The sequence below is a fragment of the Choloepus didactylus genome, chromosome 6 (assembly GCF_015220235.1).
Source record: "Choloepus didactylus isolate mChoDid1 chromosome 6, mChoDid1.pri, whole genome shotgun sequence".
NCBI lineage: Eukaryota > Metazoa > Chordata > Mammalia > Pilosa > Megalonychidae > Choloepus > Choloepus didactylus.
In genome coordinates this window covers 74,889,503-74,904,756 of record NC_051312.1, presented here as the reverse complement: position 1 = coordinate 74,904,756, position 15,254 = coordinate 74,889,503, and the positions used below count along the sequence as shown (strand labels likewise).

Sequence of the window (15,254 nt, the reverse complement as noted above, 5' to 3'; positions counted from 1 at the left end):
TGTCCTAGGTAAGTCATCAACAATCAGATACCTTCACTGGAGGATGGCCAATGATATCCGGAAAACCTCTGTTAGCTGGGAAGGCATGTGGCTGCTGTCTGCTCCAGAGTTCTGGTTTCAAAATGGCTTTCTCCCAGGACATTCGTATCTAGGCTGCAGCTCCTCAAAAATGTCACTCTTAGTTGTTCTTTGGGTGTTTGTCCTCTCTTAGGTTCTCTGAAGCAAAAATCTGCTTTCGAAGACTGTCTCCAAAATGTTTCTGTAAGCTGCACCTCCTCTCTCAGCTCCTGTGCATTTTTTAAAGTGTCCCTCTTGGCTGTAGCAAGCTCACTCCTTCTGTCTGAGCTTATATATTTCTCTAGTAAACTAAGAAAGGCCCACACTGAATGGGCAAGGCCATGGAAATTATCTAATCAGAGTTATCACCTACAGTTGGGTGGGTTGCGTCTCCATGGAAACACTCAATCAAAGAATTACAGTCTAATCAACACTAATATGTCTGCCCACACAAAGATAATGGCATTTTGGGGGAAAGAATACATTCAAACCGGCATACTATCTAACACATTTTATGAAGCTAATATCACTCTAATACCAAAACCAGATTAAGATACAACAAAAAAGGAAACCTATAGACCAATCTCAGTAAAGAATATATATGCAAAAATTCTCAACACAATACTTGCAAATAGAATCCAAAGACAATTAAAAGAAGCATACACCATGACCAAGTGGGGTTCATTCCTGGCATTCAAGGATGGTTCAATATAAGAAAATACATCTATGTAATACAACAGGTCAACAAATCAAAAGGGAAAAATCAAATGATCATCTTGATAGATGCTTATGAAATGTTTGACAAAATTCAGCATCCCTGAAATGAGGGAACCTTCCTCCTTATGATAAATGGCATACATGAAAAACCCACAGCCAGCATAGTACTGAACAGTGAGAGACTGAGAGCAGTACTGAACAGTGAGAGACTGAGAGCCTTCCCCCTAAGATTGGGAATGGGACAACTATGCCCACTGTCACCACTATTATTCAGCATCATGCTGGAAGTTCTAGTCAGAGTAATTTGTAAAGGCAAAGAAACAAAAGCATCAAAACTGGAAAGGAAGTAGTAAAACTTTCATTATTTGCAGATGATATGATCTTATATTTGGAAAATTCTGAGAAATCGATGACAGAGTTACTTGAGCTGATAAACAAATTTAGAAGATTGATGGGGTACAAGATTAATGCACATGAGTCACCAGTGCTCCTCTACACTAGTAATGACTTAATTGAAGAGGCAATCAAAAAAAATTTCCACTCACAATTGCAACTAAAAAAATGTATGTAGGGATAAATTTAACAAAGGATGTAAAAGACCTCTACTCAGAAAATTACAAATTGTTACTAAAAGAAATAAAAGGGTACCTGAAGAGGTGGAAAGATATTCCATGTTCATGGATAGGGAGGCTGAACATCCTTAAGATGTCAATTCTACCCAAACTGATCTACAGATTCAACACAATTACAATCAAAATTCCAACAACCTACTTTGCAGACTTGGAAAAGCTAGTTATCAAATTTAGTTGGAAGGGAAAGGGGCCTCAAACTGCTAAAAACATTCTAAAAATGAAGAATGAAGTGGAGGACGTACACTTCCAGACTGTGAAGCCTACTATAAAGCCACAGTGGTGAAAACAGCATGGTATTGACACAAAGATTGACATATTGATCAATGAAATAGAATTGAGAGTTCAGAAATAGACCCCCAGATCTGTGATTGACTGACTTTTGGGAAAGACTCCAAATCCACTGAACTGGGACAGAACAATCTCTTCAACAGTGAGGTGGGAGAACTGGATATCCATATCCAAAAGAGTGAAAGAGGACCCCTACCCCACACCCTGTACAAAACTTAAAGTGGATCAAAGACCTCAATATAAGTGACAGCACAATAAAACTCTTAGAAGATGCTATAGGGAAACATCTTCAAGACCTAGTATTAGGAGGTAGCTTCTTAGACCGTACACCCAAAGCACAAGCAACAAAAGAAAAAGTGGATAACTGACAACTCCTCAAAATCAAAAGCTTCTGTTCATCAAAGCCTTTGCCAAAAAGGTGAAGAGACAGCCACCTCAATGGAAGAAAATATTTGGAAAATATATATCTGATAAGAGACTGATAGCTCTGCATATATAAAGAAATCTTACAACTCGGCAACAACAGTGCAAACAGCCCAATTATACCATGGACAAAAGAGATGAAAAGGCATTTTTCTGAAGTGGAAATACAAATGGCTACAAACGCATTAAAAAATGTTCATTTTCACTAGCTGTTAGGGAAATGCAAATCAAACCAAAATGAGACACCATCTCACAACAGTAAGAATGGCTGCCATTAAACAAACAGGAAACAATAAAAGCTGAAGCATACATTGAGAAGTTGGAACATATACACACACACACACACACACACACACACACACACACACACACACACACACACACACACATATATACACACATATACACACACAGACAATTTGTTTATGCACTCATCTGTTGAAGGACACGTAGATTGTTTCTAACTTTTGGCAATTGTGAACAATGTCACTATGAACATCAGTGTGAAAATTTCTGTTTGTGTCACTGCTTTAAGATTTTTGGGTATAATCTGAGACGTGAAGTTGCCGGATAACAGGGCAACTCGCTATCTAGTTTTCTGAGTAACCACCAAACTGTCTTCCACAGTGGCTGTACATTCCCATCAGCAATGAATAAGAGTTCCAGTTTCTCCACATCCTTTCCAGCATTTGTAGTTTCCTGTGAGATATATTATTCAGAATTCTCACCCAAACAATACCTAGGGTTTGACATCTGTTCGCCTCTCCCTAGACGAACATGAAATCCAAAGCCCTAGTATGGTGGCTGATTCTTCTGATTTTCCTATTGCTCAATGCGAAAGTATTTTTGTATGTTCTGCTCACCACTCTAGATACTCAGACTTTGTGGTGAGGTAAGTCCTTCTTGTTCCGTAAGCTCTAAAGTGATTTTAAGATATATTTACATCTTATTATTACAACAAACCCAACAAAATTTAATGTTTACATGAGAGAGTATTTTTCTACAAAGCTCTCTTTCGGAGCACCCTTAATCTCATTATTCCCGAGACTGTAGATAAGATGGTTCAACATGGGGATCGCAGTGACTTTGTTCTGGTCAGTTGAGTAGCTGGATTTGGGCATTATATAAATGAATGTAATTGTCCCATAGAACAGAGTGACAGCAGTGAGGTGGGAGGTGTGGGTGGAGAAGGCCTTGTGGCGTCCCTCAGAAGAGCACATTTTCAGGATGGTGATAAGGACGTAGGCGTAGGAAATGACTATGACAAACACTATGATCACAATGGCAGACCCAGCAGAAAATGAGGGAACAACTGCAGGAATACTAGTATCAGAACAGGAAAGTTTAACTAAAGGAGCAAAATCACAGAAAAAGTGATTGACTCAATTTGGTCCACAGAAGAATAAAGAGAAGATGGAAAGAGTAAAGGGGGAAGCATTGATAAAACCACCTACATAAGCCACAGAGGGTAACTGGACACAGATTTTGTGGACATTTTGATTGAATAAAGCAGTGGGTTGCAGATTGCCACAAAGCGATCATAAGCCATAGCAGCCAGAAAGAAGCCCTCAGATGTCCCAAAGAAGACAACTGAAATAAGCTGGATGGCACATCCAAAATAGGAGGTTGTGTTCCTCTCCACCAGGAAGTTTACAAGCATATTAGGAGTAACATGATGAATAGCTTATGTCAGCAAAAGCCAAGTGGCTCAGGAATAAATACGTAGGATGATGAAGCTGACAAGAGATTCTGATAAGAATGATTGTGCTGAGATTGCCAGATACGGTCACCAGGTAGATGCATAGTATGACCATGAAGAGGATGACCCGAAGTTTGGGATCATCTGTTAAGCCCAATAGAATGAACCCTGTCACTGCAGTGTGGTTCCCATCCACCAGGGAATCCATGAGACACTGTCGCTGGTATCAAAGAGAGCCTGTGATGGACAAATTATATTAAAGAAGTTATGAATTTGATGGTTTCATTTTCCTTACTAGACATATGGGAAGTCACAATAAATAAAGCTATCATTCAAGCATTGGTGCATCAAACAATGATGAGTGTTCCTGTATTTTCAAAATTGTTTTAAGAAACACTGGAAGTCTCCTTCAAATTTCATTTTCAAATTATATTTTTTCCGAAATATATTTGAAGTTGCTTTAGAGCCAAAGAATAAAAAATATTCATGATAATAAGGAAAAGACTTAAGTTTACCAAAATAAGTAATATATATTATATAGTTGTGTAATGAAACTTGCAAAGCAGGTAAATTTATTATGTGCTTACTAAATGCTAGGCAAATGGCTAAAAGATAGATAGATAGATAGGTAGATAGATAGATAGATAGATAAAGATAGAATAATAGATATTTTTACCTTATTTTCCATTCAATAATGTTAAGTAATTTCATTATTGTTTTAAGAGAAGGAAACTGAGTCTGAAAGAAGCTATATAACTTTCAAAAGGCTGTGCGGAAAGTTGTGAGTAGCAATATGAACCCTTGGCAGTCTGACTATGAACTATTCCTTTAGTTAATCTGCTATAATTAAAGTTAGGTAATATTTACCAAGAGGTCCAACACACTTGGCAGTGGGTGGATAAAAGATTAGACTTTAAGTTTTTCTGGCAGGTAATGTATTAAAGAGATATCTAGTTAGTTACGTGACTAGCAATGTGTATCAATTAATCAAAACTTTTTAAGAGGAAAAACAATTATTCTTAATGCTAATAACAGATAGAAATTTCATATTTGAGTTATAATGAGATCACCTTTTGTAAATTTATTGAATATTTTAAATGTTTATATTTTAGAATATTCTTTTATCAAGTAGAATGAAATATTTCATAAAATATTTTTGCATATTTTGCTATGCAAAAACCATTTTGATGTTCAGAATATAATTAAAATAAATTTATTCAAATGAAGCAAGTAATATTCTACTGTAACAATGTTTCCTAATCAAAGTATGAGAGAATGAAATAGTGTAGTTTTTATGTAATATACAGTTGAATAAACTGTAGTATAAAAAGTTCAGAAATTTCCCAGGATCCCCCAGCTAGTAGACAGGTGAACATCATCTCCAAATTTTCTGGCTTTACATTCTGAGCCTTGTTCAATGTGGTTTGTTGCCTGTGAAGGCTGAGCATTCAGGCCCATTTTAAAAAGTGAGTCTTTCTTCAAAGATATTTAATAACAATAAATCTTCAGAGCATCTCAAAGGTTGTGGATTTATTAGCATTATAGCTGAGTGCTGAGTTTATATAGTATTGATAGACTATATGAGTTTCAGGTGTTAAGAGTAGGTAAACAAGGAATTCTAGTAACTTGGATTATGCCTGTTCATTCACATGAAAAAAGATTGTGGGAACAGAGTAAGTCAGCCCAAGTTGCTTAGTAACTCATTGTCAACGTCTTCCCTGTTTCCCAACTATGTCTTGGGAGTACAGAGCTATCTTTAGATGGTATAGTGTTCTAAAATAATAAATGAAAATCAATATGTTAGATTCATTCACAAAACCCAAAATCTTACCTCTTGAAAGAACTAGTCATCTTTTAGTAACAAATCCAAAGTCATTGTGGTTTTATAGCTATCTTTCTTATTGTTGACCTTTGAATATAAAACTGTGATGATTCTAGAGATTGTAATGTGAATTCAACAGTCATGGATAATTACCACATTCTCAAGTGACTTTTGAGCAATTCAAGTCACACAAACAAATCTAATCTTTAAGGATTGTGTCAGTTCTCAAGTGGTCAATTTATTCTTTGGTTTCTATCTAAGTGTTTGTGCATAGTTCTATAACTTTCATCAAATAATTGTTGAGGAATTTAATATAACAAATTGTCTTATACCTAAAGGCAAGTTCCAAGTTTACGTTGATATTTCTAATTACAGAACACTCAGTACTAAACTTTAGATAAAAGGCAACCTTATCTTTATCCATTAAATATATGTTCATTGTTACGTATTTTGTATTGATATCTATAAGACATGCCTTTATGTACCTTGAGGAACAGGAGGTAGAACTTGATATACATTTGAATCTTAAATACAAATGTTTAATACAGAAACATTCCTCTCCAGACCTTCGTAAGAACAATTTTGGAAGTCAGTCTCTGTGCTTCCTACATATCCCAGGGGACTGAAGCCACTGATGCTCTGACAGTGACATTTTCCACACAGCCTTTGTATTGCCTTTTCCTCCTTCTGTGTCTCACCCTCCCTACTTCTTCATTCCTGATTCCCAGGATCATCTACCAAATGAACTACCTACAGGCACATCATTGTCTCAGGCTCTGCCCTCCTGGGAACTCAAGCTAACCTAAGAAGAGATGCGTTCCTGCTCCCTACCCAAATACAGGACAAAAAAAGATATCTGAGAAACCCTCAGAGTTTGTTACGTGAGCTCTGGAATAGGAAGGGCATAGAGACTGGTGTCTGACTCATGTCTGAAAGAGCCTAACATTGTGAAGGTGACTGGATCTGTACTCAAGTACAGCCTTCGCTGCTCACCTCTTGTCCGTTTTTCAATCATTGCATTAGTCGAGCCGATTACAGCTTGGTAGGTAAAGGCAGGTTAATATTAATAGGAAGTATTCCTGGAGAGGCTCACCATCCACTACTGCCTTCCTTTTTATAGAAGTTTCTGAGCCTGAGTCAGATATAAATTGGACACTGAGCAATGGGAGCTGAGAGAAGAATTTTTAAATTGGAAGAGATTGAAGATTTGATTTTAGATTGTTCTGGCATTTTAAAACCTGAAATGAATGTTAATACGTGAGAATTCTCCAGGACCTATGGGATATGTACATAATTTCATCTGGGGACAGAAGAGAAGAAATTGAAAGAGAAGCATTAAAGTAAAGCAGAGAAGAAAAGTAAAGTTGTCTTTTTCCAGCATAGTACTAAATCTTTTTTTATGAGAAATGGCCGTGTTTTGTTAGCATAACAACAGAACTCATTTTTAATTGTGGTTTTATGCATGCATATAATCAATATTACATTTTGATATTTTTGCATGGGGGATTCTCAGTCAAGCATTAACATATAAATAAATGTGTATAGTGATTAAGCCCAAATTTAGTTGTGTAAGGAAAAGGTAATATTACCATCGTCAGATGAATGCTCATAAGAAAAGATAAGGTCAGAAGAGTCTCTGGAACAAAGTCTTTGTTTACATCTTTCATTTAAGTGAGTGAGAATAGCTATGGAATGTGTCCTGGGAAAGAAGGAAGGGCCTCACTACATTCAGCAACTGTGACAGGGCCTTATGTTGGAAACAAGTCAGGATATCCATCAGTAATATGCTCAAATGTATTTATGTGCCATTTATTATCCTTCAAAGGGCTTCACATCCTACTTTTTACCCTGAAAAAGTTGTCAAAGGGGATAACTTCTATAAGGTGAAATGAGATTTGTTCAGTTGATCCAGGTAACAGAGCATCAAAAGAAGAATGATTGTCTCTGATTTGTAGTAATGAATGAAGAAAATAAAAAATGGCATTGCCTTAGTTTTCCTGAGCTGCTGCCACACAATGAGTCAGTTTAAATAACAGGAATGTATTGGCTCAAGGTTTTGAGGCTAGAAGAAGTCCCAAGTCTAGATATTGGAAAGGCTTACTTTCTCCCCAAAGACTGTGGCATTCTGGTTTTTGCTTGCCAGCAATCTTACGATTATTTTGCTTGACTATCATATGGCAATGCCACTCCTTTCTCTTCCAGGTTTCTGCTGACTTCCTTCCTCTGGCTCCTCCCAATGGCTTTCCCTCACTATGTCTGGATTTCTTCTGTTTATAAAGTACTCCAGTAATCCAGATTATGTCCAACCTCATTCAGTTGAGCCCCATCTTAACTGAAAATAAATCTTCAAGTGATCCTGTTTGCAGTGGGAATGAGGATGAAGACTAAGTACATGTCTAAAATAGGGTTCTAAAATAGGGTTCATTATTCAATTATTCATTATTCAATCAAATACAGGTACATATCTGAATTCATAAAAAATATATTATATTCCCATTAATTCCATTAAAAATATGCAAACTTACCATAGCAACATTTATAATATTGTCTTGTGGGGTTTTTAATGTATATAGATGTGACACATATGAAAAGAATTGCATAAAGGTTTGGAGGAAAAATAATCATATAAGGTTTCAGGGTCACTCTGTTTATGTAAATTAATAAAATATTAACAATAGGTACTGTGAAAATTTGCAGATATGTATGGTAACTCTGAGAGCAACCACTAAAAACATAACGTGAGAAGTAATGCATTTTGTTAATGGATAAAATTAAAATGTAATTTGAAAAAAATTTCAAATAATCTGAAAGAAGGAAAGAAAAGAGGGAGGAACAAAAAACAACTGGTAAAGAGCATCTGTGAAAAACCTTCAGCTAACATTACTTTTTAAATGTACTTTTATTGAGATGTATTCAAACACCATATAATCCATCCAAAGTATACAATGAATGGTTCACAGGATCATCACGTATTTGTGTATTCATCACAATGACTATTTTTAGAACATTTGTATTACTCCAAAACATAAATGAAAGAAAAATGAAGACCCCAAACATCCCACACCCATTATCCTTCCTTCTTATTGACCACTATTATTGCACTCTACCCAATTTTAAGACTTATGATAGAGGTAGGTTAACTAAGACAGTGTAGTATTGTTGGAGATAGGGATATGGTTCAGTGGAACAGAACAAAACATCCAGAAGTAGATCCATTCAAATATGGGCAACTGACTTTTGTTTTTGTTTTGTTTTGTTTTGTTTTGTTTTGCTATATAGTTATATAGTCGTTATCAAAGATGAGGGCTAACTGGATTACAGTTCAACAACTTCAGGTATTTCCTCCTTCTGGCTATTCTAAAACCCTAGACACTAAAAAGAAATATCTATTTAGTAAGTAGTCATGTCATGTGTTAAATCCTTATTTCTCAATTACACCTCCTCCCTCTCATTTGATCTTTCTCTCAATCTTCAGGGATATCTGGGCAATGACCTTTTTAACTTCTGCTGAAAAGGAGTGTTGACCTTATGAGGTAGGGAAATGATTGGTTGATGTTCTTGGAGAGACTGGTATGTCTGGGTTTCAGGGCTTATCTGGCATAGGATCAATCTGGAGGCCTTAAGTTGCTGAAAAACTAAACTTACCAAGAAAAACAAGATTTAGATAGAGCTCAGGGCACTCCACAGGTTTTCAGTAATATTATTGGTTGGGGATTGGCATACTGAGGTATTTTGCAATATCTGGCTAAAGCTTGCATAACCTCCATGTTCTAGTTTGCGAATGCTGCCAGAATGCAAAACACCAGAGATGGATTGGCTTTCATAAAGGGGGGTTTATTTGGTTACACAGTTACAGTCTTAAGGCCATAAATTGTCCAAGGTAGCACATCAGCAATCAGGTACCTTCACTGGAGGATGACCAATGGTATCCGGAAAACCTCTGTTAGCTGGGAAGGCATGTGGCTGGCGTCTGCTCCAAAGTTCTGGTTTCAAAATGGGTTTCTCCCAGGATGTTCCTCTCTAGGCTGCAGTTCCTCAAAAATGTCACTCTTAGTTGCTCTTGGCATGTTTGTCCTCTCTTAGCTTCTCTGGAGCAAAAGTCTGCTTTCAACGGCCATCCTCAAACTGTCTCTCATCTGCAGCTCCTCTCTCAGTTTCTGTGCATTCTTCAAAGTGTCCCTCTTGGCTGTAGCAAGCTCACTCCTTCTGTCTGAGCTTATACAGTGCTCCAGTAATTTAATTCAGACCCTCCCTGAATGGGTGGGGCAACACTTCCATGTAAATTATCCAATCAGAGGTCTTGTCCACAGTTGATTGAATCACATCTCTATGGAAACACCCAAAGGATTCCAAAATCTAATCAACACTAATATGTCTGCCCACACAGGATTGAATCAAAGATAATGGCACTTTGGGGAACATAGTACATTGAACTGGCACACTCCAGAATGACTGCTCAACTCTATTTGAAATCTCTTAGCCACTGAAATTTTATCTTTTTCCATTTCTTTTTCCCCTTTTGGTCAAGAAGGCATTCTCAGTCCCATGATAGCAGAGCCAGGCTCATCACTGGGAGTCATGTCCCATGTGTCCAGGTAGACTTACACCCCTGGGAGTCATGCCACACTTACGGAGAGGGCAGTGAGTTTATTTGCAGAGTTGGCTTATAGAGGCCACATCTGAGCAACAAAAGAGACTCTCTGGGAGTGACTCTTAGGCATATTTACGTGCATGCTTAGCTTTGCTATTGGAGAAATTAGTATCATAAGGGCAAGTTTCAAGATCAAGGGCTTGGCTTATTAAGTTGTGAGTCCCTAGTGCCTGAGAGAATATCAGGAATTCCCCAGGTGGGGAAGTTTAATATTTCTACATTTTTCCTCAGGCCCTCAAGGGGGATTTGCAAATACTTTTTTATTCTCTGCCCATATTACCCTGGGATGTATCGGGGCTTCACATAACTTCTACAAACCAACCATTTTTCAAGCCCTGTTAAAGGTTCCATGCAGCTATGGTAGTTGAATAAACTGTCCATATAAGTTAAATTATATAGTGTTCTACAGAAAATATGCATTTTCCACTGAATAAATATCTCTACCTTTGGTCTCACACAGAAGTTGAAGTTTTGAAACATTCATTATCTTCCTTTACCGTGTATTCTGATTTACCTTAGTTCTAACCAAGCCCATTTCATTCATATCTGTAATTGAAGTCTGATCTCTTTTTTAGCTTCTTTAACATTTGCTGTATGGGTTAATGCTGATATTCACAGTGGCCAAACTCTGGCTCTGAGTCTCAGTTGTCACTGAGACAGATACCCAAAGTTCTGGGGACCAACCATCTATACACAAATTGCTCAGCATCTCAGAATTTAGAAACAACCATTATAACTCAGGAATAGTTGTGACTGCTATAAGAGCTTATAATCTAGGAACATTTGCCATAGGCCTTCCCCTGATAACTTATGTTCTCACATTCAGTTCCCAACAGTTTGCACATTGTACTTAGTCCATATTTGTGAGGCATTATAATGTTTGTCTTTTCATTTTATTTCACTCAACATACTGTCCTCAAGGTCCATTCACCTAGTTGCATACCTGACAACTTCATTCCTTCTTGTAGTTGGTCAGTATTCCATTGTATGTATACACCACATTTCACCATTACATTCATCAGCCAATGTACCCTTAGGCCACCTCCTTCCATTGTGAATCGTGAATACTGACGCCATAAACTCCAGTGTGCAAATGTCCATTCATGTCCCTGCTGTCAGTTCTTCCGAGTATATATGCAATAACAAGGTTTCAGGACCATATGGCAACCCCAAACTTAATTTCCTGTAGAACCACCACATGTCCCTCAAGATTATCTGTGCCATTTCTCTTCCCCACCAACAGTGATTAGGTACATCCCACTCTCCACATTTTCTCTTGCACTTGTAACCCTCTTTTTATTTTTTAAACAATTTTATTCACACAGCGTACCTTCCATCCTCAGTAAACAATCAATAGCTCCTGGCATAACCACATTGTTATGCGTTCACCACCACAATCTATATGAGGACATTTCCATTTCTTCTGCAAAGAAAGAGGAGGAGGAGAAAAAAAGAAAAAAAAAGATGAATAAAAAAATAAAAGATAAGATAAGATAGAATAAAATAAAATAAATAAATAAAATAAAATAAAAAGGTCAAACAGCGCCACCACTGCTAAAAATCCCTTACCCTTCCCTTATATCCCCCCTTATAGACATTTAGCTTTGGTATATTGCCTTTGTTACAATTAATGGAAGCATATTACAATGTTAGTGTTAACTATAGATTCTAATTTGCATTGATTGTATTTTCCCCAATACCATTCCATTTTCAACACCTTGCAAAGTTGACATTCATTTGTTCTTCCTCATAAAAACATTCTTGTATTTGTAGATTTAATCACCATCATTGACCACTCTAGGCTTCAATAAGTTATACCATCCCAGTCTTTATCTTCTGTCTTTCTTTCTGGTATCATACATGCCCCTAGCTTTCCTCTTTCAACCGTACTCACAGCCGTCTTTGTTCAGTGTGCTTAGAATATTGTGCTACCATCACACAGTATTGTGCTATCCATTTCTGTTTCTATAGAGTCAATTCTGTTGAACATTCTATACTCCAGCATCAGATGCCTGATCTCCACCCTCTTTCTATCTCCTAATAACCTGTGTTCTCAGTTTTAACTCTCAAAGTTTGCTCATTAATTTTAATTCATATTATTGAGACCATACAGTGTTTGTCCTTTGCTTTCTGGCTAATTGCACTCAACATAAGGTCCTCAAGTTTCATCCACGTTGTTATATGCTCTGTGACTTTATACAGTCTTACAGCTGCATAATATTCCACTGTATGTACCACGGTTTGTTTATCCACTCCTCTGTTGATGGACATTTGGGCTGTTTCCATCTCTTGGCAATCGTGAATAATGCTCCTATAAACATCAGTTTACAAATGTCCATTCATGTCTGGGCTTTCAGTTCCTCTGAGTATATACCTCATAAGGGGATTGCTGGATCATATGGCAGTTCTATACTTAACTTCCTGAGGAACTGTCACACTGCCTTGCAGAGTGGTTGTATCATTCTACATTCCCACCAACAGTGAATAAGTTTGCTTCTTTGTCCACATCCTCTCCAACACTTGGAATTTTCTGGTTGTTGTGTTTTTTTGTTTTTTTTTTTTATAATGCCCATTCTAGTAGGTGAGATGATATGCAGGGCAATTTTGATTTGCATTTCCATAATAGCAAGTGAAGTTGAGCATCTTTTCATATGTTTTTGAGCCATTTGTATTTCCTCTTCAGAAAAGTGTCTGTGCATGTCTTTCACCCATTTTTAAATTGGGTTGCTTGTCTTTTTGCTGTTGTTTTGTATGATCTCTTTATATATTCTGGATATTATCCCCTTATCTGATATGTGGTTTCCAAATATTGTCTCCCATTGTGATAGGCTGCATTTTTACTTTCCTGACAAAGACCTTTGGAAGCAGAAAAGTTTTCAGTTTTGAGAAAATCCCATTTATCTATTTCTTCTTTAATTGCAGCACTTTGGGTGTAAGCTCTTGGAAACCAACTCCTATCACAAGATCCTTAAGATATTTCCTTGCATTTTCTTCTAAAAGTTTTATGATGTTAGCTCTAATGTTTAGGTCTTTGATCCATTTTGACTTAATTTTTATATAAAGTGTGAGATAATTGTCCTTTTTCATTTTTTGGATATGGGTATCCTGTTCTCCAAACATAATTTCTTGAAGAGGCTGCTCTGTCACAGTTGATTGTACTTGACCGCTTTATCAAAGATCAGTTTTCCATAGATGAAAGGGTCCACCTCTGAAAACTCAGTTAGATCCCACCAGTCAGAACATCTATCTTTATGCCAGTACCATTCTGTTTTGACCACTAGAGTTGTGAAATATGCTTCAAAGCCAGGTAGTGTGAGACCTCCCACTTCATTTCCTTTCTCAAGATATTTTTAGCTATTCGGAACACTGCCCTACCTAATAAATTTGATTGTTGTTTTTTTCTGTTTCCACAAAGTAAGTTGTTGGGATTTTAATTGGTATTGCATTGAATCTATAAATAAGTTTGGGTAGAATTGCTATCTTAACTATATTTAGTCTTCCAATCCATGAACATGGTATGTCCTTCCATTTATCTAGGTCTTCCTTGATTTCTTTTATCAGTGTTTTATACTTTTCTGTGTATAGGTCTTTTATGAGTTTGGTTAAATTTATTCCTAAGTATTTGCTTCTTTTTGTTGCTATATTAAAAGATTTTTTTAAAAAAATTTCCAACTTAGTTTGCTCAATACTAGTTTTAGAAGCACTACTGATTTTTGCATGTTTATCTTGTATCCTGCCACTTTGTTTTCCTCATTTATTAGCTCTAGTAGCTTTATTCTAGATTTTTCAGGATGTTCTACCTATAGGATCTTCTCATCTGCAAACAGTGAAAGTTTTACTTCTTCCTTTCCAATTCGAATTCCTTATATTTCTTTTACTTGCCTAATTGCTCTAGCTAGAACTTCAAGCCTAATGTTGAATAACAATGGTGACAACGGGCATCCTTGTCTTGTTCCTGATCTTAGAAGGAAAGCTTTCAGGCTTTCCCCCATTGAATATAATGTTAGCTGTGGATTTTTCATATATTCCCTGTATCATGTTGAGGAAGTTTCCTTCTATTCCTATCCTTTGAATTGTTTTCATCAAGAAAGAATGCTGAATTTTATCAGATGTCTTTTCTGCATCAATCAAGATGATCATGTGATTTTTACTCTGTAATTTATTGGTGTGGGTTACTACATTAATTGATTTTTTTATGTTGAACCACATTCTGGTTTTTTAAAGCTGCTGGAATGCAAAATACTAAAACTGGATTGGCATATATAAAGTGGGCTTATCAGGTTACAAATTTACAGTTCTTAGGTCATAAAAGTGTCCAAACTAAGGCATCAACAAGAGGATACCTTCACTGAAGAAAGGACAATTTCATCTGGAATACCTCTGTCAGCTGGGAAGACAGATGGCTGGTATCTGCTGATCCTTTGCTCCCATATCTGATCACAGATAGAAGGAGGTACTGCAGCCAAGAGTGACACTTTGAAGAATGCACAGGAGCTGAGATTGGAGCTGGAACACAACCTGGGATCAGCAGATGCCAGCCACATGATTCCCAGCTAACAGAGGTTTTCCGGATGCCATTGGTGTTTGATGCCTTCATTTGGATATTTTCATGGCCTTCTGACTGTAACCTTGAAACCAAATAAACCCCCTTTATAAAAGCCAATCCATTTCTGGTATTTTGCATAATGGCAGCATTAGCAAACCAGAACACCATGGTCATGGGTTACTCCAAAAATTGGTCTGTTAATTCAGTATAATCTGGATTAATTTTCTAGCAGAACTTTTTAAAGGAAATTGACCAGTCGGTTCTAAAATTTATATGGATATACAAATTATAGAATAGCAAAAGTAATTTTGGAAAGGAAGAACAAAGTTGGAAGATTTGCACTACATGATTTCAAGACTTACTATAAAGCCACAACAGTCAAGACAGTGTGGTATTGGTGACAGGATAGACATACAGAT

General features: G+C 36.8%; 1 pseudogene; it reads right to left on the bottom strand.

Annotated features, from left to right (window-relative positions):
- Window positions 1-3,097: 3,097 nt before the first annotated feature.
- LOC119536975 lies at window positions 3,098-4,024 on the bottom strand (annotated as a pseudogene).
- Between the last annotated feature and the right edge of the window lie 11,230 nt (window positions 4,025-15,254).